Below are 24,388 nucleotides of genomic sequence, written 5' to 3' on the forward strand. Positions count from 1 at the left end.
GGTGTGGTGGCACTGACAGGTACTAGGGAGCGCCTCATCAGGTATTGATGATGGAGAGATTAATGTGTAGTGACAGACACTTAGAATCAATAAGTGTTGCCCGGCCAGGTATGGAGGAAGACACACACACACACAGACACACACACACAGACACACACACACACACACACACACACAGACACACACACACAGACACACACAGACACACACACACACACACACACACACACACACACACACAGACACACACACACACAGACACACACACAGACACACACAGACACACACACACACACAGACACACACAGACACACACACACACACACAGACACACACACACACACACACACACACACACACACACACACACACACACACAGACACACACACACAGGTACACACACACAGACACACACACACACACACACACACACACACACACACACACACACACACACAAGGACCCCCGGCAGAGAGAGAGAGAGAAAACCCGGCAGGCAGGTAGGTAGATACCAAATATCTCGTCCGGTGTTAACTTAACGAGGATCTTTAAAGTCTTTTTCGCTTTAGTCAAGTCCGTTATTGAGAGGGTTTACTGTGAGTCCATTACTTTATTGAGAAGTCCGTTATTGAGAGGGTTTACTGTATCCATTACTTTACTGAAAAGTCCGTTATTGAGAGGGTTTACCCTTTTCTTTACGAAGTCCGTTATTGAGAGGGTTTACCCTTTTCTTTGTGGATAAGTCCGTATTGAGAGGGTTTACTGTATCCATTACTTTACTGAAAAGTCCGTTATTGAGAGGGTTTACTGTATCCATTACTTTACTGAAAAGTCCGTTATTGAGAGGGTTTACTGTATCCATTACTTTACTGAGAAGTCCGTTATCGAGAGGGTTTAGTGTTGTAATCATCAGGTGAAATAAGCTGAGGCGCCTATAATAATCTTTCTCGGGGTCCACAAGCTGCTGTGTTCTGGGGTCAACTTTAATATACATTATGATATTGTCTTCTATCCCCCCCCCCTCCCTCCCTCTCTCGGGTGATGTATCTGGGAGAGAAAGGAGGGACGGGGAGGAGGGGGGGAGAGAGAAGTATAGGCTACAGACAAAACATATACACACCTATCTCCCCCCCACCCCCACCCAATCCCCCACACATCCCTCTTCCCCCCACACCATCATTTTTCCCCAAGATGTGTGTGTGTGTGTGTGTGTGTGTGTGTGTGTGCGTGTGCGTGTGCGTGTGTGTGTGTGTGTGTGTGTGTGTGTGTGTGTGTGTGTGTGTAAAGTATTGAACATTATCTCAACCCGTTCCTCGTCAGTGTTTCCTCAAGGTGACGTGACCGACCGAACCTGCCTGGAGCTCCTCACTGATTGGCTGACCCTGCAGATACTTGATCAATGGTCGTATCGAGGTCAAACGAGAGATATAAAGATTGACCGTTTGACCGTCTGCGGTAGCCTTGAACTCTGAAGTATTCTAATTAAGTTATATATACTGTATATGTGTGTAGGAATTCCCTGGCATAATAAGTTAAATTGATAAGGTCCTGACAGCCGAGGAGACAAGGAGATAAAGAGAGAGAGAAGCGGACACAGACAAACAAAGAGAAACTGGCAGACAGACTTAGAAGAAGAAGAGAGACGAGAAGTGTTATTTAGATTCTTTCCTGATTACAGACGGAGCGACGAGGGGAAGACAATTACTTGTTTGTGTCTACAGTATGTGTTGGGACGTCAGGACAAAAAACAAACCCTACTTTTTGTCCTTTCCTGTTGGATGAGGAAATCCCACTTTTTTCCTTTTCGGTTTTATTCCTCTGTTTGGTGAGGAGAAAAAACCTAACTTTTCTTCCTTTCTATGTTGGGTACGAGAAAAAAAATACCTTGTTTTTTCCCCTTTTATTTTTCCCCTCTGTGGGTGTACGAATACATACCTGACTGTGTGTGTGTGTGTGTGTGTGTCTGTAATCATTAATACCAAAGAGGTTCCACTGTACTGTATATAGGTTTATCTCTCTCTCTCTCTCTCTCTCTCTCTCTCTCTCTCTCTCTCTCTCTCGTTAATTCAACAATAGCTACGCCTTGCCCAGAGGAACATTAAGTCATTACTTATTGTTAGTAGAAAAGACAGGAAACAAAGGCCCTCCCTCCCCGTCTGTTTCATTATCGTTGAGACAGACAGGTAGGCAACACACACCCAGGTCCACCTCCAGAATAACATGTATGATTCCAGAGCATACATTCAAATACCACTGAATACATGTATAAAGTGTACTTTCCTGTATCCTTTGTGTATTGTTGAAGTTCATAATAAAATAGGCTTATATCAAAATACAGAATATATATGGTATTTGCTGATTTAGTTGTGTGTGTTTAGTAAATATTATTAACTTCAATGTGGTTTTGTGTATAAGGTCTATAATAATATTGATGATGATGATAATAATAACAAAAATAAAAATAATAATAATAATAATAATATTTACACAATGAGAAGACAGAAAATTAATGAGGAAAGAAGATTAAAATTACCACAGGTGTTGGCAGGTATTGTGAGGTTAGGTCAAGTTTGCGTTAGAGTAGGTTAGGTTAGGTTTTGCGCTAGGTTAGGTTAGGTTAAGGTGAAACATGCTTGAGGGGTCTGGTCTCCGGATGACCCAAAGATTATACAAACATTATGAATCTATTGTGTCTCGAATACTGAAATATTAACCAGGACTTGGACATGATAGTAGATTGATTCCTAAACTCACGTGACAAAAACAAAAGTCAATTCTCCCCAAAGCATTGAGTGGCAGGGAGGTGTAAAATTCACACTAGCTGACCCCGACAAGGTCAACACCACTACTGTAGATGACCTGACCTTCTAAACCTTATCAACGAAAACTAAACTCTTAACTGTGACGTTCTAAATAACAATAAAAATAAACATAAACAAAACATTGATTTAGAATATCGGTAAAAATAAATAAATAAAGAGATTATATTCGTCAAACTTTATATTCCTAATTTATTGCCTCATGTATTGTCATGATCTGGATGTTTGTATTAATCTATTGTATTTGACTTCAACTCATTTGACTTTTCTCTGGGCCTTCTGACAGCGAGGAGGACGGGCATCAGCAGTAGTGAGGCTTGAATGATCAGTGGACTGAGGTAGGAGAGAGAGAGAGAGAGTGTGTTGTGATCTATCGCTTGAACGGTAGTGTCAGTGAAGGGAGACTGGTGGTGGTAGCTATCCGGTACCTTTTTCTTACCGCCCAGTACCTCCTCCTACCACCCAGTACCTCCACAACCTCGCACCTCCTCCGTCAGTAGCCTCAACCCCTTCACGCTACACATCCACTTATCAATGAAAGTAAAAACAACACATTTTCTTTGCGTCTTTTTAGTGTATCAATATATTATTATTTTTTCTTTTATTATATAGAAGCGTGGAAAACGAATGCTTAGGATTAATATGTATAACTATTAAAAATCCGGTCGGCGGGATTTCAGGGTATTTTGTATTTGTGTATTTTATTTTAAAGTCCCATTGGCGTTTAAATGTTTTGGTATTTTATTTGTTTATTTTTTTATCTCGAGTTTGTGAAGGATTATGGTTGTTGTATCAGTGTTGAAGGTAAGTGATGTAAATATTGCATTTGTATACTGTTGCACTTGGTGTTGTCTCTCGCTTAACCCGGGATGATAGGATTATATTAACGTGTTGGTGGTAATACACGATTATTATTATTATTATTATAATTATTATTATTATTATTATTATTATTATTATTATTATTATTGTTGTTGTTGTTGCTAATACCTGCGCGCGCACACACACACCGCCTGGGGAGGATGAAGCCAGATTAATGTTTGGCAGATGGGAAGACATTGAGGAAAAGTGAGTTACAGCGTGTGTGTGGGGGAGAGGAGAGAGATGGGGAGATTAGGGTTAGGATGAGGGGACAGGTTAATCAGTGAGTGGGGAGAGGGGAAGATATTGTTTATTATGTGTGGGGGAGAAGAATGGAGAGGTGGGGAGATGAGAGACAAGTGAGTGGAGGTGAGGGGAAAGAAAGTAGGGGAGGGTGGGGTGAGGGGTGAGAGGTGACGGGGGTGAAGGGCTGGGTGAAGTGTGGAGTGAACGGAAGGGGTGATGGGCTGGGGATGTTAGGTGAAGGGCTCGGGACGTGATAGGGTGTGAGTTGAGAGGTGAGGGGTGAAGGGGGGTGTATCTCAGGCTCCACAAGTCGGTGCCCGCCATTAAAGACGACGTTCCCAGGTGGTGCAGGCCATTAAGGTCGCGGGTGTGGCTCCTGTGTGGTGGTGTGGTGTTATGGTGAAGTGATGTGTTGTGGTGTTGAGGTGTTGTGTTGTGGCGTTGTAGGGTGTTATGTTATTAAGTCCGTTAGATATGACATCCGTTATATCGAGAGGTCCGTTATCTACTGTATATCACCAACAAAGATAACGTGAAGCCAAACTCTTAAAAAAAATCAATATCAAGAAATATTCTCATAACCTTCAAAGAATATATATATATATATATATATATATATATATATATATATATATATATATATATATATATATATATATATATATATATATATATTGACAACTAAAACCCCACCAAAACTTTATAAGAACAGACTAACCTAAAAAAAAAATAAAGTAAAACAAATAAAAAAAATAAAAATAAAAACGTAACCTAAATAAATAAATCAAAATACCGTAACCCCCAAAAATAATAAAAATCAAATACCGTGAGCAGTAGCCTATCCTGAGATGAAGTGAAGCCATTACAAGTACACAGAATAATCTCCCCAACGCTGTAAACTTCCACGAGATTTATGGCGCGCTATTCATGCCACCTGCCCCGACAACCAGCGCATAGGAAAGGTCGATTATTTGCAGGTATTCAGAGAGAGAGAGAGGAGGAGCTCGTTAAAGTAGAGAAAGGTAATATCAACACGAGGGGAAATGAACCTTTTTGTATACGAGGCAGTGGCTGAGTAGTATGGGGGGGGTGAGTGTGTGTGTGTGTGTGTGTGTGTGTGTGTGTGTGTGTGTGTGTGTGTGTGTGTGTGTGTGTAGGTGGAGGTGTGTGTTTGTGATATCCATGACTGTTCTGGGTGATGACGTCATGTGTTGTTGTCCAAAATCTTCATTCACGAGATGGGCGGCCGGCAGGTGGCGTCACTACATGTATTCGGGACTAATTGTACGTATCTTCTTGGCACCTTTTGAAGCTCACACGTCAACAATAAACCACAAGGTGTCATGTCCCAGTGGTGTGTAAACTGCCTTGAGACAGATTCATGGTTATACCTCTGATGCTCTTCTTTATGATATAATTGTTGCTTAATGTTGAACAAGTCGATCAATGATCCTAAGGTTCTATTGACAAGATCTTCAGTGGTTTTCATAGTTCGGATTCGTTGTCCTCCCTTGAACACTCTCCATCACTCTATGCTGTGTTTACATTCTCTCAATGAGGCTGGACCTGGGTCTTGTACACGTGAGTCAGTGGTAGTCGGCCCCGTCTTTATCGTTTACAACAGGTCACCTCACCCAGTGTTTTTATCCTTTTCTCTTTTAATTACCTCAATCTTCTTATTCTCGATCTTAATTATTAGGGTTTTTTTCTACTAATCTGCCAAGAGTCATCACCATATACTTGTCTGAGTGAAGATGGTGTCACTATATGATCCTGGTCAGTCTTAAGACATACACAATGGATTACACACTGTCAGCTAAGTCACAGTGGTAGGACTGGCTCTAACACTCTCTTTGGGATGCCAGTTAACACTACAACACCACCTGGACGAGGAATCATTAAAGTTAACTCACTACCGACCAGCAATCAACAATGTCAAGATCCTTAGACATGTTATTCCCACAATACAACAACTGCCGGGCCCACCAAGCAGTGTCGGTCAGGAATATTAATGAATGTTGTACGAGTCTGTGTCCATAAAGGTCACCTGTATGGTCCCTCTTGCCTCCATGTGTCTAAGACTCCCAGTGGCTGAGACCGGTACACAAGTCACTTATAAAACCAACAAAATATAAATGTTCAGCACTACAAAATTCTGGACAAAATATTTATAACGAATTTGGATGGGAGGGAATTACGGAGGTAGGCAGGTACTGACAAACGGACAGGTGGAAATCAATACGCTCCTGTGAATACGCAGTGAGGGCGTAAAAACGACTCCAGGAAATTCAGTGTTAAAGGGGCTGCGGGAGGGGTGACGAAGGGCTGTACATTATACTGACGGTGAGGAGGCTGGCTGAGGCAGACTAACATCGTCACCGCCTCCACTTCCTCAAATATCAACCGTTTTAAGACGTCGTCAAGAAAATAAACCATATACACTGTGTCTTACCTCCGCCGGGTGCCATAAATCGTAAAAATAAAGGTTTAATGAATTCACGTCAGGAGAGATTCACAAAAAACGTCATTATCAAATTTTAATGAGGTTTGGGTTCCTTAATGACGTCTTTTGATAACAACCTTGAAGATTGTCTAAGATAACTACCATTAGTTTTCTCAGGATACTAAATGATTCTGGATTATAACTTTACATATTTACATTAAGTTAGGTTAAATAAAGTTCGCGTCAGGTTTGCGTTAGGTTAGATACGGTTTGTATTGGATTAGGTAAGCGTTAGGTTGGTTAATAATGTTCAGGTAAAATAAGCTGACTGGGGCGAATTTTCAAAGTCTTCGCATTAATTCAGAACAGATGTATATGATTAGGGCCAGAATTCTTCAGTAAAAACCTGCCTGTTTCATGTTTTTTGGCCGTAATAGAACACATTAATATTTTCTTGACCTCACAACTACAGGTCAAAGGTCATTATACCGATACATTATTTATTTAACTTATCCTCAATACCCCAGGAACCCAAGAGGTTAACCACGTCTAGTCAGCAGTATATAGAAGAGTGAATCTACACACACACCTTTTCTGATATATATCCTAAATACATCACTATGAACTACAACCAAATACATCAGTCTAGTTCCTTCAGCAGCATATTCAGGAAGCAGGCAGCAGGTGATATATTATTCATTCTCATTTACATACAGACGTGTGGGATCCTACACTCACTTGTTGACATGTAAAACAACTCTTATTAAACAGCTGGACATTTTTTCTTACCTCCCAACTCTTAACACTTTGCGTGTGAATAATTTTCTTCATAGTTTCCCCTATATTATGGTGTTTTCTGTAAATATATAGAATAAGGGAACTATATGAAATGAATGGAGTTTCTAAGGCTTTTCTTTAACACTGAGGACATATTCTGATACTCACAATATATTAAGTTGTTTTGAATCATTGTTATTTTCTGATAATAAAATATTCCCCAAATAACTTAAATTTCCATAAAAAAAATACAACCAAGACCAAATAAATTTCATGTACCGGTGTATAAATATTTTCTAACATGCTAACGGAAATAACCTTCTTTCTATCACTCACTCTATCATGTTCTTGTATATAAATTTGTTCAGGTGTAATCAGTGAGGACCGATACAAAATCTACCCGCCAGGACTACTAAATATTTACACTTATATGGAATCACTACTAAATGAGGAGGAAAATCGAATTTGAACTTCCATCCCGATATTTTGACGAAAGTATCAGTGAAGTATAACTGAAAATTTCCTGAGAGAGAGAGAGAGAGAGAGAGAGAAGAGAAATAGGGAGAAGGGTTAGAGAGAGAGCACTACCTTACCTCTCACGGCTGGACCCATCTGCTGGCTAACCAATTCAACATGTGGGAGTAGCAGCCGAAGGGAGCAGAGTCACAGGGGCTAGCATGGGCGTCGGTGATGGGCGGCGGCGGTAAAACCCAATTGAGGTGGGCGTCGTGGTGGGCGGGGGGGGGAGATGGTCCTAGTTGACGTGGGCGACTTCCGGTTGACCTGTAGCCGGAACAGCAACACTGGGTTAGGTATGTGAATTATCAAGTACAGGTGACCTACTACAGAGGCTGTGTGTGACAAGATAAACGGGATAAATAAAATAAATGGATGATGGAAAATAAGAAAATATGACTTATTAACTATTTGTCTAAGAAAATATCTCAACCATCTGACTAATACAAAAATAATCTTAAATCACAATGTTAACGTAAATCCCACGGAGTAAATTTATTGCCATTATTAAGTAACGATTGTCACGTCAGTCAGTCCAAGTGTAAACAAAGAATCGAACTCCATCATAATCGTGTTTTCTGGTGACGTCTGATGCTCCTAGTGGAGATGTTTTCCCTTTAAAGTAGCCATAATTCAATTAACGCCACTAATTGCTTCACTTTATCACTTTAAATAATTTTACCTCAAATTTGATTTTTTTTTTCGTTTTTTTCCCAGTGCAAGAATTGTCATGTGATGATTCAATGTATTTTTTTTTAAGGAACTGGATGACCGGCCGCTGTGACGTGGCGATCACTGCACTTTTCAGCCCTAAGTATATTTTACCAGAGAGAGAGATCAAGAGGAAGGGAGACAGAGAGAGTAAATTAGGGAAGGAGTGTGAGTAAGCGAGGAAGGGAGAGGGACGCAGGAAGAGATGGAGAAAGGGAGAGGAAGAGAGAGAGAGAGAGAGGGGGAGGGAGGAAGAGAGAGAGAGAGGGGGAGGGAGGGAGGAAGTGAGAGGAACGCAGGGAGGGAGGGGGGGGAGAGGTGGACACACACAGGCTGGGTTCAGTGTCACTCTCCGATGCTCCGCCGCCTTTAGTGTGTTGACCTGAGAGGAGCGGCTGTGAGGACGAGGCTCTTACAGTAACACCCAACTCTTGGAATGAAACTGTGGGGCTAAGAGTGAAAAAATCTTTGGATGGAAACATAAAACAAATCTAAGGCTTATTCTCTCGTCAGAACTGACAGTCACACATATAGCTATCATAACTGACAGCTGATATCCACCCATGAAAGCTCCCTGTGTGATGCTGAGCTCACTTCAGGGTCAAGGCTTAATCCTGATTCGGGGACACGGACGAAGGTTAGGGTCAGGGCTTCAAAGTAAGGGATTATAAGCGTCCTGGGTCATTACTGAGTCATTACAGGACACAAACACACACACACACGTAAAAAAGTATCTATACCCTCATAAACTTAACATAACTCCTAAGTACCCACAATTACACCATCATTTTCATCAGTTTTCACAATCACGTCTCTCTCTCTCTCTCTCTCTCTCTCTCTCTCTCTCTCTCTCTCTCTGTATCTCATCACTACCACATTTATCCATCAGTTAAAGTCAATGAAAAGAAGAGAGGAAAGAGGATAACAAAATTTCCTCAACATTCCATCGTCTTGCGGGAACTTCTCTGGCGTGTCGTGGATTACCTGGAGTGTCTTGCATCACACTCAAGGGCCTTTTCTTTTAATTGAGTTTTTTTCGTTTAGGTTGACCTTTCTCTTCTTTTTCTTTTTTAGCTTGCCCTTTCTCTCCTCTCTTTCTCTTCTAATATGCCTCTTCTTTTCACTTCAACAGAGCAAGAGTTTAAATGCTATTGTAAACATTTTATGTGCGTGTTTTTACCTGTGTGTGTGTGTGTTTAGGTATGTGTGTAGTTGTGTTTCGTGTGTTGATATGTGTGTGTGTGTGTATATATATATATATATATATATGTATGTAAACGGTCGGAATAATATGTGTGTGTGTGTGTGTGTGTGTATGTATGTGTGTAAAGAAAACACACATATATACGACTACCTAAAGAAGACAACCCAGGTTGACTCAGGCAGCCTAACCCATGATGACCGGGGGAAGGAAATGACTTAAACCAACTCAGGAGGAAGATTCTCTCCTGGTGGTGGGACTAAACCTTATTATGCCCGGTGTTAAGAGCTTCTTCCTCCAATAACACGGCGGGGGACAGCGTCTTTACCATTACGTGTTATGGTTTCAGTGGAGGTTAGTTTACTGAAATGGCTTTAATTCTGCGCTTGAAGATAATGTTATGGTTTCGGTATTAAGCTTGTCCTTTTGAATTATTAAGCATATTCTGTTTATTTTGAGCAAGGAAAATGAACAGCAAACAAGGAAAGTTCAATATTAAACTTATTCTGTTTTCTCTGTGCAAGGAAAATCTGAAATTCCTTTTAGATTCAGAGGGGGGGGGGGGTCAATTTCCCCCAGCACTCGCTCGCCTCGTGGCTTTATAGGAAACATGTGGCAAAAATGAATCGGTCCAGCAACATATTGGGTAATACTGGGCGAGTGGAGGGAAGACGGGGAGGGAAGGAGGTGAAGGAAAGAAGAAGGCAAGGAGAGAGGAAAGAGAATGGATAAAGATGAAATGATAGGAAATAACAGAAAGAGAAACCGAAGGAAGGAAGAACAGAGAGTAAACATTAGACCATATATATAAGGAGGAAGCTAAAGGAGAATAGGAAAACGGAAGGAGAGGAGACAGAAAGAAGGAAGAGAGAAGTGGAAGGAGAAGAAAGACAGACAATGAAGAGAAGAAGAAGAAGAACGTGAGCAAGAAGACGAAAGAAACATCAAAATAACATTAGTTGGTAATTAGGCTTTTGAATCGGTCTTTAATTAATATCAAAGGTCACAGGAAATAAATCGAAAACAGACAGGTGTGTGGTGGTAGGAGGGAGGAGACAGGTGTGTGGGGGTAGGAGGGAGGAGACAGGTGTGTGGGGGTAGGACAGACAGGTGTGTGGGGTAGGAGGGAGGGAGACAGGTGTGTGGGGGTAGTCGAGGGACAGACAGGTGTGTGGGGTAGGAAGACAGACAGGTATGTGGGGGTAGGGGAGGACAGACAGGTGTGTGTGGGGGTGGGAGGACAGACAGGTGTTTGGGGGTGGGGAGAGGAGACAGGTGTGTGGTGGTAGGGAGGAGGAGACAGGTGTGTGGGGGTAGTCGAGGACAGACAGGTATGTGGGGGTAGAGGGAGGACAGACAGGTGGGGTAGGGGAGGACAGAGTGTGTGGTTGGAGGACAGACAGTGTGTGTGGGGGTAGGGAGAGGACAGACAGGTGTTTGTAGGGGGAGAGGACAGACAGTGTGTGGTGGTAGGACAGACAGAGGTGTTTGGGGGTAAGGAGGACAGACAGGTGTGTGGTGGTTGGAGGACAGACAGGTGTGTGGGGGTAGGGGAAGGACAGACAGGTGTGTGGTGGCAGGGGAAGATACAGGTGTGTAGAGTAGGTAAAAAAGAGTCAATTGTCCACTCAAACTCTAGAGACTAAGCAGTTTCAAAAAATACAATAAATAAATAAATTAATAATTACACAAGACTGGCGCCTTCATCTCAACAAGATCATCAGTATTCCTTTAATAAAACAATAACAAAAGGAGTAATACCGGATCATCTAAAGTTCACTATTATGACTTCTACCATGAAACAGGAACGCCAGGAAAGTCATCGTCATTAATCGAGGAAATAATGACATTTTTTAATAAGAGAGAGAGAGAGAGGACAGGAAGGACTAACTGACTGACCCAAGCATCCAGACTGTCAAAGGATTCGTATACACCAAAATACATCTTCAGGAAGTCGCAACACAGGAAGAAAACGCAACTCAATTCCCAACTTATAACTAACGCAATTATCCCAATACCCGTCAACGAAAATACCCCTCCGCTATTGACATCTAATTCCACTAAGACTGTTCCGTCAGTAGGTGTGTTTGTCTTATCCTTAATTACCGGGATGAGGAGGAGAAGAGGAGAATGAGTGAAGCTTTAAGAAGAGCCTGAGGTGGGAGGTAGATGTGGGCGACGCTGGGAGTCTGTCTGGCCACAAGAACATGAAGAATGACTCGAGGCAGAAAGTCGATAGTGTGTATTGTGTGATGGTGATGGTGGGGGGGTATAGAGTAAGACTGTGTGGTGGTGGTGGTGGGGGGTATAGAGTAAGACTGTGTGGTGGTGGTGGTGATTGGTGGGGGTATAGAGTAAGACTGTGTGGTGGTGGTGGTGGTGGTGGGGGGTTATAGAGTAAGACGTGTGGTGGTGGTGGTGGATGGTGGGGGTATAGAGTAAGACTGTGGTGGTGGTGGTGGTGGTGGGGTTATAGAGTAAGACTGTGTGGTGGTGGTGGTGATGGTGAAGGTGTGTGGTGGTGGTGATGGTGGGGGGTATAGAGTAAGACTGTGTGGTGGTGGTGGTGATGGTGGGGGTTATAGGTAAGACTGTGTGGTGGTGGTGGTGGTGGTGGGGGTTATAGAGTAAGACTGTGTGTGGTGGTGGTGATGGTGGGGTATAGAGTAGACTGTGTGGTGGTGGTGGTGGTGGTGGGGGTTATAGAGTAAGACTGTGTGGTGGTGGTGGTGATGGTGGGGGTATAAGTAGACTGTGTGGTGGTGGGTGATGGTGGGGGTATAGAGTAAGACTGTGTGGTGGTGGTGGTGATGGTGGGGGGTATAGAGTAAGACTGTGTGTGGTGGTGGTGGGGGTAGAGTAAGACTGTGTGGTGGTGGTGGTGATGGTGGGGGTATAGAGTAAGACTGTGTGGTGTGGTGGTGGTGATGGTGGGGGTATAGAGTAAGACTGTGGTGGTGGTGGTGGTGGTGGTTATAGAGTAAGACTGGTGTGGTGGTGATGGTGGGGGTATAGAGTAAGACTGTGGTGGTGGTGTGGGTGGTGGGGGTTATAGAGTAAAGACTATGGTGGTGGTGGTGGTGATGGTGGGGGGTATAGAGTAAGACTGTGTGGTGGTGGTGGTGGTGGTGGGGGGGGTTATAGAGTAAGAACTGTGTGGTGGTGGTGGTGGTGGTGGTGGGGGTTATAGGGAGACTGTGTGGTGGTGGTGGTGGTGGTGGGGGGTATAGAGTAAGACTGTGTGGTGGTGGTGGTGGTGGTGGGGGTTATAGAGTAAGACTGTGTGGTGGTGGTGGTGGTGGGGGTTATAGAGTAAGACTGTGTGGTGGTGGTGGTGATGGTGGGGGTATAGAGTAAGACTGTGTGGTGGTGGTGGGTGACTGTGGTGGTGGTGGTGGTGGTGGGGGTTATAGAGTAAGACTGTGTGTAAGGTGGTGGTGTGGTGGTGGTGGGGGTTATAGAGTAAGACTGTGTGGTGGTGGTGGTGGTGGTGGTGGGGGGGTTATAGAGTAAGACTGTGTGGTGGTGGTGGTGGTGGTGGGGGGGTTATAGAGTAAGACTGTGTGGTGGTGGGTGGTGGTGGTGGTGGGGGTTATAGAGTAAGACTGTGTGGTGGTGGTGGTGGTGGGGGGGTTATAGAGAGTAAGACTGGTGGTGGTGGTGGTGTGTGAGGTGGTGGTGGGGGTTATAGAGTAAGACTGTGGTGGTGGTGGTGATGGTGGGGGTATAGAGGTGTGTGTGGTGGTGGTGGGGGGGTTATAGAGTAAGACTGTGTGTGGTGGTGGTGGTGGTGGGGGGTTATAGAGTAAGACTGTGTGGTGGTGGTGGTGGTGGTGGGGGGTTATAGAGTAAGACTGTGTGGTGGTGGTGGTGATGGTGTAGAGAGACTGTGTGGTGGTGGTGGTGGTGGGGGGGTTATAGAGTAAGACTGTGTGGTGGTGGTGGTGGTGGTGGGGGGGTTATAGAGTAAGACTGTGTGGTGGTGTGTGGTGGTGGTGGTGTGGTGACTGTGTGTGGTGGTGGTGGTGGTGGTGGGGGTTATAGAGTAAGACTGTGTGGTGTGGTGGTGGTGGTGGTGGGGGTTGGAGTAAGACTGTGTGGTGGTGGTGGTGGTGGTGGTGGGGGTTATAGAGTAAGACTGTGGTGGTGGTGGTGGTGGTGGTGGTGGTGGTGGGGGTTATAGAGTAAGACTGTGTGGTGGTGGTGGTGGTGGTGGGGGTTATAGAGTAAGACTGTGTGGTGGTGGTGGTGGTGGTGGGGGTTATAGAGTAAGACTGTGGTGGTGGTGTGGTGGTGGTGGTGGTGGTGGGGGTTATAGAGTAAGACTGTGTGGTGGTGGTGGTGGTGGTGGTGGGGTGTTATAGAGTAAGACTGTGTGGTGGTGGTGGTGGTGGTGGTGGGGGTTATAGAGTAAGACTGTGTGGTGGTGGTGGTGGTGGTGGTGGTGGGGTTATAGAGTAAGACTGTGTGTGGTGGTGGTGGTGGTGGTGGTGGTGGGGGTTATAGAGTAAGACTGTGTGGTGGTGGTGGTGGTGGTGGTGGTGGTGGTGGGGGTTATAGAGTAAGACTGTGTGGTGGTGGTGGTGGTGGTGGGGTGTTATAGATAAGACTGTGTGGTGGTGTGGTGGTGGTGGTGGTGTGGGGGGGTTATAGAGTAAGACTTGTGTGGTAGTGGTGGTGGTGGTGGTGGTGGTGGGGGGTTATAGAGTAAGACTGTGTGTAGTGGTGGGGGGGTATAGAGTAAGACTGTGTGGTGGTGGTGGTGATAACAACTGTGATGATGGTAGTGGTGTTAGTGACACTTATCTGAAATATTTGACATAATATAATGAAGACTAATAATATACTGTATATATAATCCAATGATAACTTTAACAAACGAAAGAATTTGTGGCTATAATATACATAAAAAAAACAACTCGATGTACTGAAACAAGACATAAAACTACTAGACTACAAACTAATTAGCTCTGAATATGAAGGAGTGACGACCCAGTGTGAATTATTTACACCAGAGGAAAAAAAACACACACAGGAATAACGGAAAACGTATGATTTTTTTAAGGGAGAACTTTAATTAAGAGGCCAAAGGTTACCAAACACCCCAGCTACCACCTCTACCCCTGAGCAGTCAGTGTAATGATCATCACAACAAAGACATGGGAGGCAGTAGAGTGACCTTGACCTCTGACCTTTCCATACCCACAATCGATAGAGGATTTCTTTGCTAGTGAGTGACGTTTGGTGGTGATTGATGGATAGAAATTGGAATTGGGCAAATAAATTACATAAATAACGATAAATTACAAATAATATAAAATAAATCCAAATATATTATGAAGCGAAATATCATAGAAACTTATAAAAGGAAAAATAAAGGACAGTGGAAAATAAAATGAAGAATTAGCCGTGAAAAATAACGACTGATTAGAAAAAATTACTTTAAAATAAAATACATGGATGAATTTAACAAAACATCGATACAGAATAATGAATAAAATAAGTCACTTGAATTTAAATTGGATTAATGTAGGATAGACAATAATTTTCAGCACCTCCCCAATCTCCCCACCCTCCTATCCTCCCCACCCTCCTACCATCTCCACCCTCCTACCTTTCCTCCCCACCCTCTTACCATCCCCACCTACCCTCCTTCCCACCTACCTTTCCTCCCCACCCTCCTACCATCCCCACCTACCTTTCCTCCCCACCCTCTTACATCCCCACCTCCTTTCCTCCCCACCCTCCTACCATCCCCACCTACCTTTCTCCCCACCCTCCTATCCTCCCCAACTACCATCACCTCCCCACCCCTAACACCTCCTTCCCCAACTACCATCACCTCCCCACCTAACTAACACCTCCTTCCCCAACTACCACCTCCCTCCAACCTATCCTCTCCACCAATCACCTCCCCAACAGGAGACGATAAATGGCCAATCACATCATCTAGAAATGTCCCATAAGACGTGTATTGACATCCTGAGTGACGTAATGTGGCCAAGATGTAGGTGTGTGTGTGTGTGTGTGTGTGTGTGTGTGTGTGTGTGTGAGGAAAGGATTAGTCCCTGGCATTAGTTTATCCCGGTACAGACAAACTTTTACACAGGTTCATCTGAAAAAGTTTAGAGAAATGTTGTGTGTTTGGTTGCAGTGAGACGGATAATTTCACTGTAATGCTGTACTGTAGTTTGATACCTGTATTGCAATAAGAAGGGAATTTACTCAACACAAGCAAGATTCACCCCATAGGAATTCATCTCTAAATGGATAAAGACGCAACAAGAACCAAGGGGTATGTGTGAACGTGGGTGCATGTGTGTGTGGGGGGGGGTGAGGTGTGTGTGTGTGTGTGTGTGTGTGTGTGTGTGTGTGTGTGTGTGTGTGTGTGTGTGTGTGTGTGTGTGTGTGTGTGTGTGTGTGAGGTGTGTGTGAGGTGTGTGTGTGATAAAATAAGTCACTTAAGCGAGAATCTAGAATCAACAGTGTATAAAACATCATAGTGAAATTTACATGAACGTCCTGATAAGATTCCACTGCTTTAAAGGTTACAAGAAGTATTTTCATGTTTTCTTCGTCTCCTATTTGATTTTCAATTATCTCTATCTCTCTCTATCCATTTATTTATGTATGTATCATTACGAAGCTTGATATTGAATATGCTTGAGGATCCGACTGGTACCTGACCATCGACCCGTGTTTGGCTGCTGCACGACCACTGCTCCACCCCTGTTACTCGATATGTTCCGGACCTCAAGTCATGGATCATGGATACATTGGATGGCCCATAGCTTGGGCTCATGGTTAGGCTCTCCGGAGCTCCGTATCTGTGTTGTTCAGATCTCGAACGGAGTTGTAATGAAGCGGTGCACGAGGGAAGAGAACAGAGCATTCCAGGACGACACTAGGGTGTGGAGCTGTTGGTCGGTGGTCGGCGAAGCCGGTTGTGGTTGATAGCAAATTGTGTTACTCTGGCTTAGCATGTAATGTGAGTTTGTAATATTTTTGTACATTTCTATGTGGTAGGATTAGGGTGATTGTTAGAGTATTGTTTTATATTCATGTAACTGTTGTATGATTGTGGCGATTGTTAATGTTTGATTATTGCTGGTTGTTGGTGTTTGTCAATATATTATGCATTCCAACATTGCGTTTGCTACTCCTCTCCTATAGTGATGTAGAATACCTGAGTAAGACTGAATAGTACAGGAGCAATAGGCTAAGTAAACAAAGCGTTCGAGTCTGTGGGGGTCGGTAACCGCCCGGTTCCTGGTAAGGTGTCCAGCTCAGGAACAAAAGCTCGTAACAGTATGTATGTATGTATGTATGTATGTATGTATGTATGTATGTATGTATGTATGTATGTATCTATCTATCTATATTTATGTGAAATTTAAGTAAAAAATTATTCCCTATACCGAAATAACTTAAAACTAATATTATACCCAACATTAAGTCTACGGTTTTAACCCGCCGTGTTTAACTTATCCGGCCCTGTTGTGTGAATACAGTCTCCTGTACAGTATACAGTATTAAGAAAGATTATGGTGATTATGTTGAGCGTAAGAAATCTATTCGTTATGGTAAAACCTTAATAACTTTGCCTTTTATCGGCCATTTATAGATTATAATTCACATACGTGTATACCGAGTTATAAAGGTTAAAAATGCATAGACTATAAACGGCCAATATTGTCATGAGATAAGAATACCACTGGGAAATAAATCGGAGACATGGTCAAACATTAAATAAGGCAGTCCTTGGAAAGTTTTAAATTTAGCTACCCTGTATACATACGGAGTTAACTGACTACAGTCTCTTAAAAACACGACTTTAAGTCAGTGATCATATGTAAGAATTATATTTGTTGGATTTATGAAAGTATACCAATTAAAGAAAACGTAATCCCTCAGTTTTCTTTTTCTCCCTCTTGTCGTCTATGCTCGTTATCTCTCCCCTGTTAACTTTACTTATAATCTTAACTAGGAGGGTAAAATTTAATACTAACATACTTTACACTTATTTATTTACTTATAAGTTATGTATCCTGTAGTTATTTGTCATAATTAGTGTTAAGGCCTTAGGAAGGAAGTAAATCTTGGCATAACCATTTTGAGGGTCAGTGGAGGGAGGACTCGGGTACGAACTTATTTTAAGTACAAATATAACCTGAACATTAATTATTACCAATTACAGGAAATTGGCGATATATTTTGTTGAATTTTACGTTATTGTTGTTATAATGTATTAAGAGATTTAATACAGAAATACATAAAAAAACACACAATAAAAATGTATCTACAAATGTCAGTAATTCGTTCATGGTGGGGAGGCCAACATCCCGCCACACTGTCCGCTGTATCAATATTAGTAACGTGACATTAAAGGTATCGACAGTCGCTTTGATAACAAGGAAATGGAGGATATAACAACGACATCATAACACTATAATAATAATAATAATAATAAAGTCTCGTCAAGCCACTAATGAACTAATCCTGCCTTGTAAAAATAGCAACAGTACACGATGGATTAGTGCAAGTTACCGAGTGCTCATATTCAATATATCATTATAGGCCACGTTCAGGGCTTCTAGACGCCACAACTAAATTACGGTAATGAGTTTAAGACACCTGTGAATATATTTTGTTTCTTTTTTTTCGTATTTAGTTTTGTTACCATTACTGATGTCACCCCGAGCAACAGGTCTGACAAGGTAATTTTATTTCTTGGAAGTGCAATTTGTTTCTCTCTCTCTCTCTCTCTCTCTCTCTCTCTCTCTCTCTCTCTCTCAAATACGCAACACGAAAAACATTGAAAAATAAAGGTTTAGGTTAGGTTAGGGTTAGCATCAATATTTTTTTTAATAAATTGGTCAAGACTCACACAAAAAACCTGACTTGAAAATACAGTAATGCATTTAGTCTATGTTGTCACCTGTAGGAGGCAACGTCCCTCTGTCGCCCCTCTCCATCACCTATCCCCCCCGCCTTACCCATTACACAAACTGTAGAATTGTGTCACATGGTCATAAACATACAGTAATCATTATGAATCAACAGTTAGTTTACTCTCTAAATATAAATGATTGGTACATACATACAGATATAGACATACATACATACATGCAGTTAGACAGACATACACACACATACACTTAGTAGAAGGCAAAGATGACATATTTCATCACACCACAGCTGTCACCTATAACTGTGGCAACCCGGACTAGCTACGTTCATCAGGTCTCAGGTGTGTCTGTGAGAGAGGAAGGTAACGAAAGAAATGAAAACGAGCAAAAATTGGGAATTAAGAGTAAAAAAAAAAGGTATAACTGGTAAAAAAATCGGGTATCGTTAAAACTCGGGTATAACCAGTAAAAAAATCGGCTTTCGAGTCAAAGATCGAGTATAACTAGTAAAAAAATCTGCTATCGAGTAAAAAAATCGGGGATCACGAGTAAAAATATCGGGTATCAAGAGTAAAAATCGAGTAACATGAGTCAAAAATCGGTGAAACAGTCAGAAATCAGCACTGCATGAACGATATGGTTAAAAATCGGGAAATAAAATCGGTCCCTTATAAAATGCATGGTTAAAAAGTATAGGGTATAGGCCTATATAAAATAAGTATGATAAATCTGTTGAGGACGACGGTTTAACCCTTTGAGGTTAATGGTTTAACCCTTAGAGGACGATGGTTTAACTCCCGGGACTCAAAGGGTTAAATGTACCTGACCTGGTGACCTCACATACGGAAGGTCAACGACAACAAGATCTCGCTGGTGGTGTTGTTGTTTCCTCCTTCATAAACACTTTGATTTATTCACAATTAAAATAAATCAGTTTATAAGAGTAATTAATTTCTATATAACCAGTCAATAATTCATAAAAAAAAACATCTTCAAGAATAACTTTCCTGTTCAACACCCGAGTCACCAAAAAATATAATATGAAACAAAAATTCTCGAGATGTCAGGTAATGATATTTTCCGTCTTGGATGTCTACCTGTAAAGTGCTAGTACAGCCGAGTCACATAAACACTACCACACGGGACTACTGTTTATAACGTGTGAGGCGAGGGCGTCACAGAGAGCTTCACCACACCACACCACCACCACCATCCTCGCCACACACACACACTGCTGCTGCTTCTGCTTCTGGCCACACACTCCTCCCTCCCACCCTCTCTCTCTCACCTGTAGAGCTACTATTGATTATGTCTCTCTCCCCCCCTACTCCTCACTGCTCCTCCCTCCTCTCTCTCTCTCTCTCTGACTGTTCCCCACCCCACTCTCTCTGTCTCTCTGTCTGTCTGTCTGTCTGTCTGTCTGTCTATCTATCTCCGACTGTTCCCCCTCTCTCAATCTGTCTATATTTCTGTCTTTTGTCGACTCCTATCCCCCCCATATATATCATTAGGTTTGTGACTGTGAGCAGGTTTTCGTGTGGGTCTGTTTATGTGGACTGACTTAAACATCCCAAGTATTGTGTGTCCCTCACGCCTCCCTCCCCCAGGCACCGCCCCGTCCAGGTGTGTCATAACATAGACATCAGACAAATCACCTGACACCAACACAAGTCCTGAAGGTGTATAAAGGTCCCCCAACAGGTCAGGTGATGGTGGAGGTAGTGGTGGGTGTGGTGAGTGATGATGAGTGGTGGTGATGGGTGAAGGTGTTGGTGGTGGTGTTAGTGAGTGTTGGGGGAGATGACTGATGGTGGTGGTGGTGAGTGTTGGTGATGGATAAAGGTGTTGGTGGTGGTGGGTGAAGGAGTTGGTGGTGGTGGGTGAAGGAGTTGGTGGTGGTGGGTGAAGGAGTTGGTGGTGGTGGGTGCAGTTAGTGATCTTGGGTGAGTTTAATCGAGTTGATCTCTATTGGTTCAACCTAACCTAACCAGTGAACCAGAGAGATACCAACAGTGGAACCCTGAAATGGCTTCCTTATCTAAGAATGTCACTTAGGCAGCAGCACCGAGATATGAGAAATTTTACGACTTCCTGGCACATTTTACCCAAATATCTCAATACTTTAAAGAATAAGATAAATAAAATAATAATAATAAAATAGAGATACATGAAGAAATGTGAAAAATATAACATTTCACTATTCATTAAACGTAAAGTAAGTTTTTTGTAATCTAAAAAAAATATTGTTTAGTAATTTTCATGAGATCAACGTACAACAATGACTAACGCCTGCAGCACAAGAGCTACAGCACGGAAAGGCCTCGACCAAACCAAATACTGTTGTTGTTATAAACATTTTTGTATCTATATTACATAGACTTCAATCAAATGTTTAAATTTCAGTTTCCAATTTAAATTTCAGGAGAGTGGAAGGGACGTGTGTGGGTCCATAAACTTGCTACCTTGTTCGGTACATATCAAGGGACGGGGTCCGGATCCCCCCCCCCCTTTTCATCAGAATATTCCAATAATTTTTCTTTAATGCAGTATTGTACTCAGGCATTTTTGTATAGTAAAAAGTAATTACTATTGACCTCAGAATATCCCCCAATATCGAGTGCACCTGACTTCAAAACGGCCTCAAAATACCCATGATATTGGTGACATTTCCAAAAAATTATGGGGACCTACAGCCCCCCCACCAGTTGGATGGGCTCACTTTGCTTGCCATGTTCCCCTACCAAAAACTTCCTGGGTCCGCCCTTGTATATATGTATTGACTGTTTTTAGTGTGTTCAGTATAGCTGTAAGTCTGCTGCGTGCGGTCACTTTATCGGAGGGTACGCTGATGTAGTCAATATGCCACCTGCAGTGTATTGCTGCGTCTGTCCTTGTGAATACGGTCAAAATATGGTTCCTGACGCTCGAGGCTTGATGACCAATAATCCTACCCGATCCTTTTTTATGTATCAAGGGCGTCGTTTTGATCAGCAACTATGGTCATGAGCGAGTCTTGGTCCACACACACACCAAAACAATAAAGAATAAAGAGAAGTACAACAAATCCCTAGCAACAATTCCCAAAACTGTTAAAGTAATAAAGCAAGTAATTAAAACTTAGGCGTCGCTGTAACCCATGACGGTCAACGCTGCGTGAAGCAACCTCGACCCCCCTCCCCCAACACCTCTATACCACACCACCGCCCCCACACCACCGACCCCACACGCCACACCACCGCCTCCACACAACCGCCCCCACACCACCGACCCCACACGCCACACCACCGCCTCCACATCCACACAACCCCTGACACCTAAGTTCCTAGTTCTAACCACATACTTCAAACACGCTAAACACAAAACTCCGTAATTACACTTACAGGTATAGCTAATGAGTCCAGGTAGGTTAAGGCAACACCTGTAGCCCTGTACCATACTACGATCACCTGAAGAACGCTGTAACTGTCTTGTATACCTGTGTAACTGAATTAACTCTACTATTGCCTCTATAACTGTATTTTAACTACCTGCATATCCATATTAAAAAGTTATTGGATCTTGGGAGTGACGTAGGTGAATAAGGTAATGACCTCCCCCCACCTCCTCCCTCATCAGACAGATTTCACTCTGCTGAGACAACAGAAATTCTTATACATCTTAAAGTGTGAGTAATAAGAAGAGTTATATTATGTTTTATTTCATGATTAAGACGATACTCGGGGAGAATTACTTCATGTGATCCAGGAGTGGTGGTGTGGTGTGTGGTGGTAGTAGTGTTGGTGATAGTGGTAACAGTAGTAGTGGTGTGTGGTGTATGGTGGTGGTGGTAATAGTGATGGTGATAATGGTAACAGTAGTAGTGATGGTGGTGTATGGTGGTGGTAGTGGTAATAATGATGGCGATAGTAGTAGTAATAGTTGTCATGGTAGTTGTGGTGGTGGTAATAGTGGTGATGATAGTCCTAATAATAGCAGTGGTGGTAGTGGTGGTGATGGCATTAATGGTGGTAATGGTGGTGGTGGTGGTAATGATGGTAACAATGGTAATAGTGGTAACAGTGATGATAAAACACAACACAGGAGTTCGCTAGGCAGTAAAGCAGCCAACTCTCAGTCGCTTGATGGCATTACCTGTAGCATGACCTTTAAATAATCTAAACAAAAAGGTATGCGACCCACAGCCACCTGACGTGAATGTTTTGAAGGTGAACGGTTCGCAGCGCTTACCACCTCCAATCAGAACACGGAGAAAGAAATTGGTAAAATAAAAAAAAATAAAAATAAAAAAAACACGAGAAATCCAATCAAGGTGGATATCCCTGGGAAAAAATATAGACGTAAGAAATAAAATAAACTACGGAAAAATATATAAACCTTTCCAAAGAAAAGGTCATTTATATAAGTCAGTAACGAAAAGAAATTCTTCAAAAACAGCCAAGAGCGTTATGATATTCACCCGAAGCAGCTAATAATATCACGTACTGGAGATACTGTGCGTCAGATGTGGTCACTTTAAACGGTGTGTTGCGAAGGTCAAATGGAGTTCATCAGCCATATGTTATCACCGCCTCTCACTTGTATATTTTGTCACACTGTCACCAGCAACGTCTGTGTGATGTAATCTTAACAAAACAGTCACCGGTGTCTTTGTAGTCCTTGCTGTAACGTTATTTTCAGTCACGAGGTATAATTCCTTTCGCTAATCAAACACTTGAGGATCTTGTCTCTCTAGTGAGTCCGACTTTAGACGCTCTACCCAAAGGAAGAGCACACACTAGTCCAAAGCACAAAGCACGCTAGTCCAAAGTCCAAAGCACAAAATATGTCTACTAACTGTCGAATATTATTATTATTATTATTATCAACGTTATTATTATTATTATTACACAGGTGTGGTGGCCTCAGCATCTGGTAGCATGGACTCCATCTGGCCAATGTGACGGTTCACGCGTTGACAAACCACTCGGGAAACTTGAGTTAAAAATCATCCAGAAAGAGTGAGACACCCAAATAGTTTTTTAATGACTAAGTTTGGTGAATCGTTTAGATATATTCATTGACAGATAGATAGGGACAAATAGACAGACAGAGGCCGGATGTACTAGATAATTGGCTTCCTCGGTGTATTCCGCTATCTGTAAACGAACTTATAATAGAATATTCTACTTCCTGTGTGTTCCATTGCTCTCATAATAAAAATAAGACATAATTATTGTAACTGGTTTTGTTAGTTACTTTGGAAATATTTGTTTACTACAGCACTTAATCCCGGCACTTATGCCCGGCCCCTACCACAGAACTTATTCCTGGTATTTTACCACAGCACTAACCACAACAATTTAAACCAACATGTTCATTACTCTTTATTAATTAATTATTGTATTTTTTTTAAAGAAACATACAAGAATAAAATATATCTTTTCATAACAGTGACATAAGAAAAAAGGAAACTTAATCACTAACTGGTAGACAAATGGAGTGCTTTTGAATATAAGCATGGAAGCTGTTAGTGACATTATGGATAGTCTATAATAGTGATGTAATTCGAAAGGGATAGACCAGAGAAGAAGAAAAGTGGAGCAGACGATTAACACCAGAAGGAGTTGTTCAATTTCATTTTTTTCCACAATGTTCTTTGGATGATACAAGTAATAAAAACAATACGACAATGCACAGAACCTGACCTAAACAAAGAAACCTACCTAACCTAACCTTTTAGAATTTACTGCTGAAACTATCTTTCTTCGTACCATCCATTAGTCATCAATAAAGTTATTGATTTTTCGTTGATACACTTTCTTTTTCAACATACTGTGCAACATTACCTACTACTGAATGTTATCTATTGCTGGCCGTCTTCCCATTGCACAGTTGGTGGCCGTTTTCTTTTACTTCAGTATGTTC

The 24,388-nt window shown here is 42.4% G+C and overlaps 1 long non-coding RNA gene across 8 annotated transcripts in view; it reads right to left on the reverse strand.

Annotated features, from left to right (window-relative positions):
- LOC121868248 overlaps nucleotides 1–19,732 on the reverse strand; it is a 38,848-nt gene extending 19,116 nt beyond the window's left edge. For 7 of the 8 annotated variants that reach the window (XR_006089346.1, XR_006089348.1, XR_006089345.1 and 4 more), the window contains exons 1-2: nucleotides 19,582–19,732; nucleotides 7,741–7,930 (exon numbers count right to left, since the gene is read on the reverse strand). This is a non-coding gene — a long non-coding RNA (uncharacterized LOC121868248). Of the gene's footprint in view, nucleotides 1–7,740; nucleotides 7,931–19,306 lie in introns of all 8 variants that reach the window. The other variant, XR_006089347.1, reaches the window with a different exon arrangement.
- Nucleotides 19,733–24,388: the final 4,656 nt, after the last annotated feature.

The sequence above is a fragment of the Homarus americanus genome, unplaced genomic scaffold (genome assembly GCF_018991925.1).
Source record: "Homarus americanus isolate GMGI-L3 unplaced genomic scaffold, GMGI_Hamer_2.0 scaffold32583, whole genome shotgun sequence".
NCBI lineage: Eukaryota > Metazoa > Arthropoda > Malacostraca > Decapoda > Nephropidae > Homarus > Homarus americanus.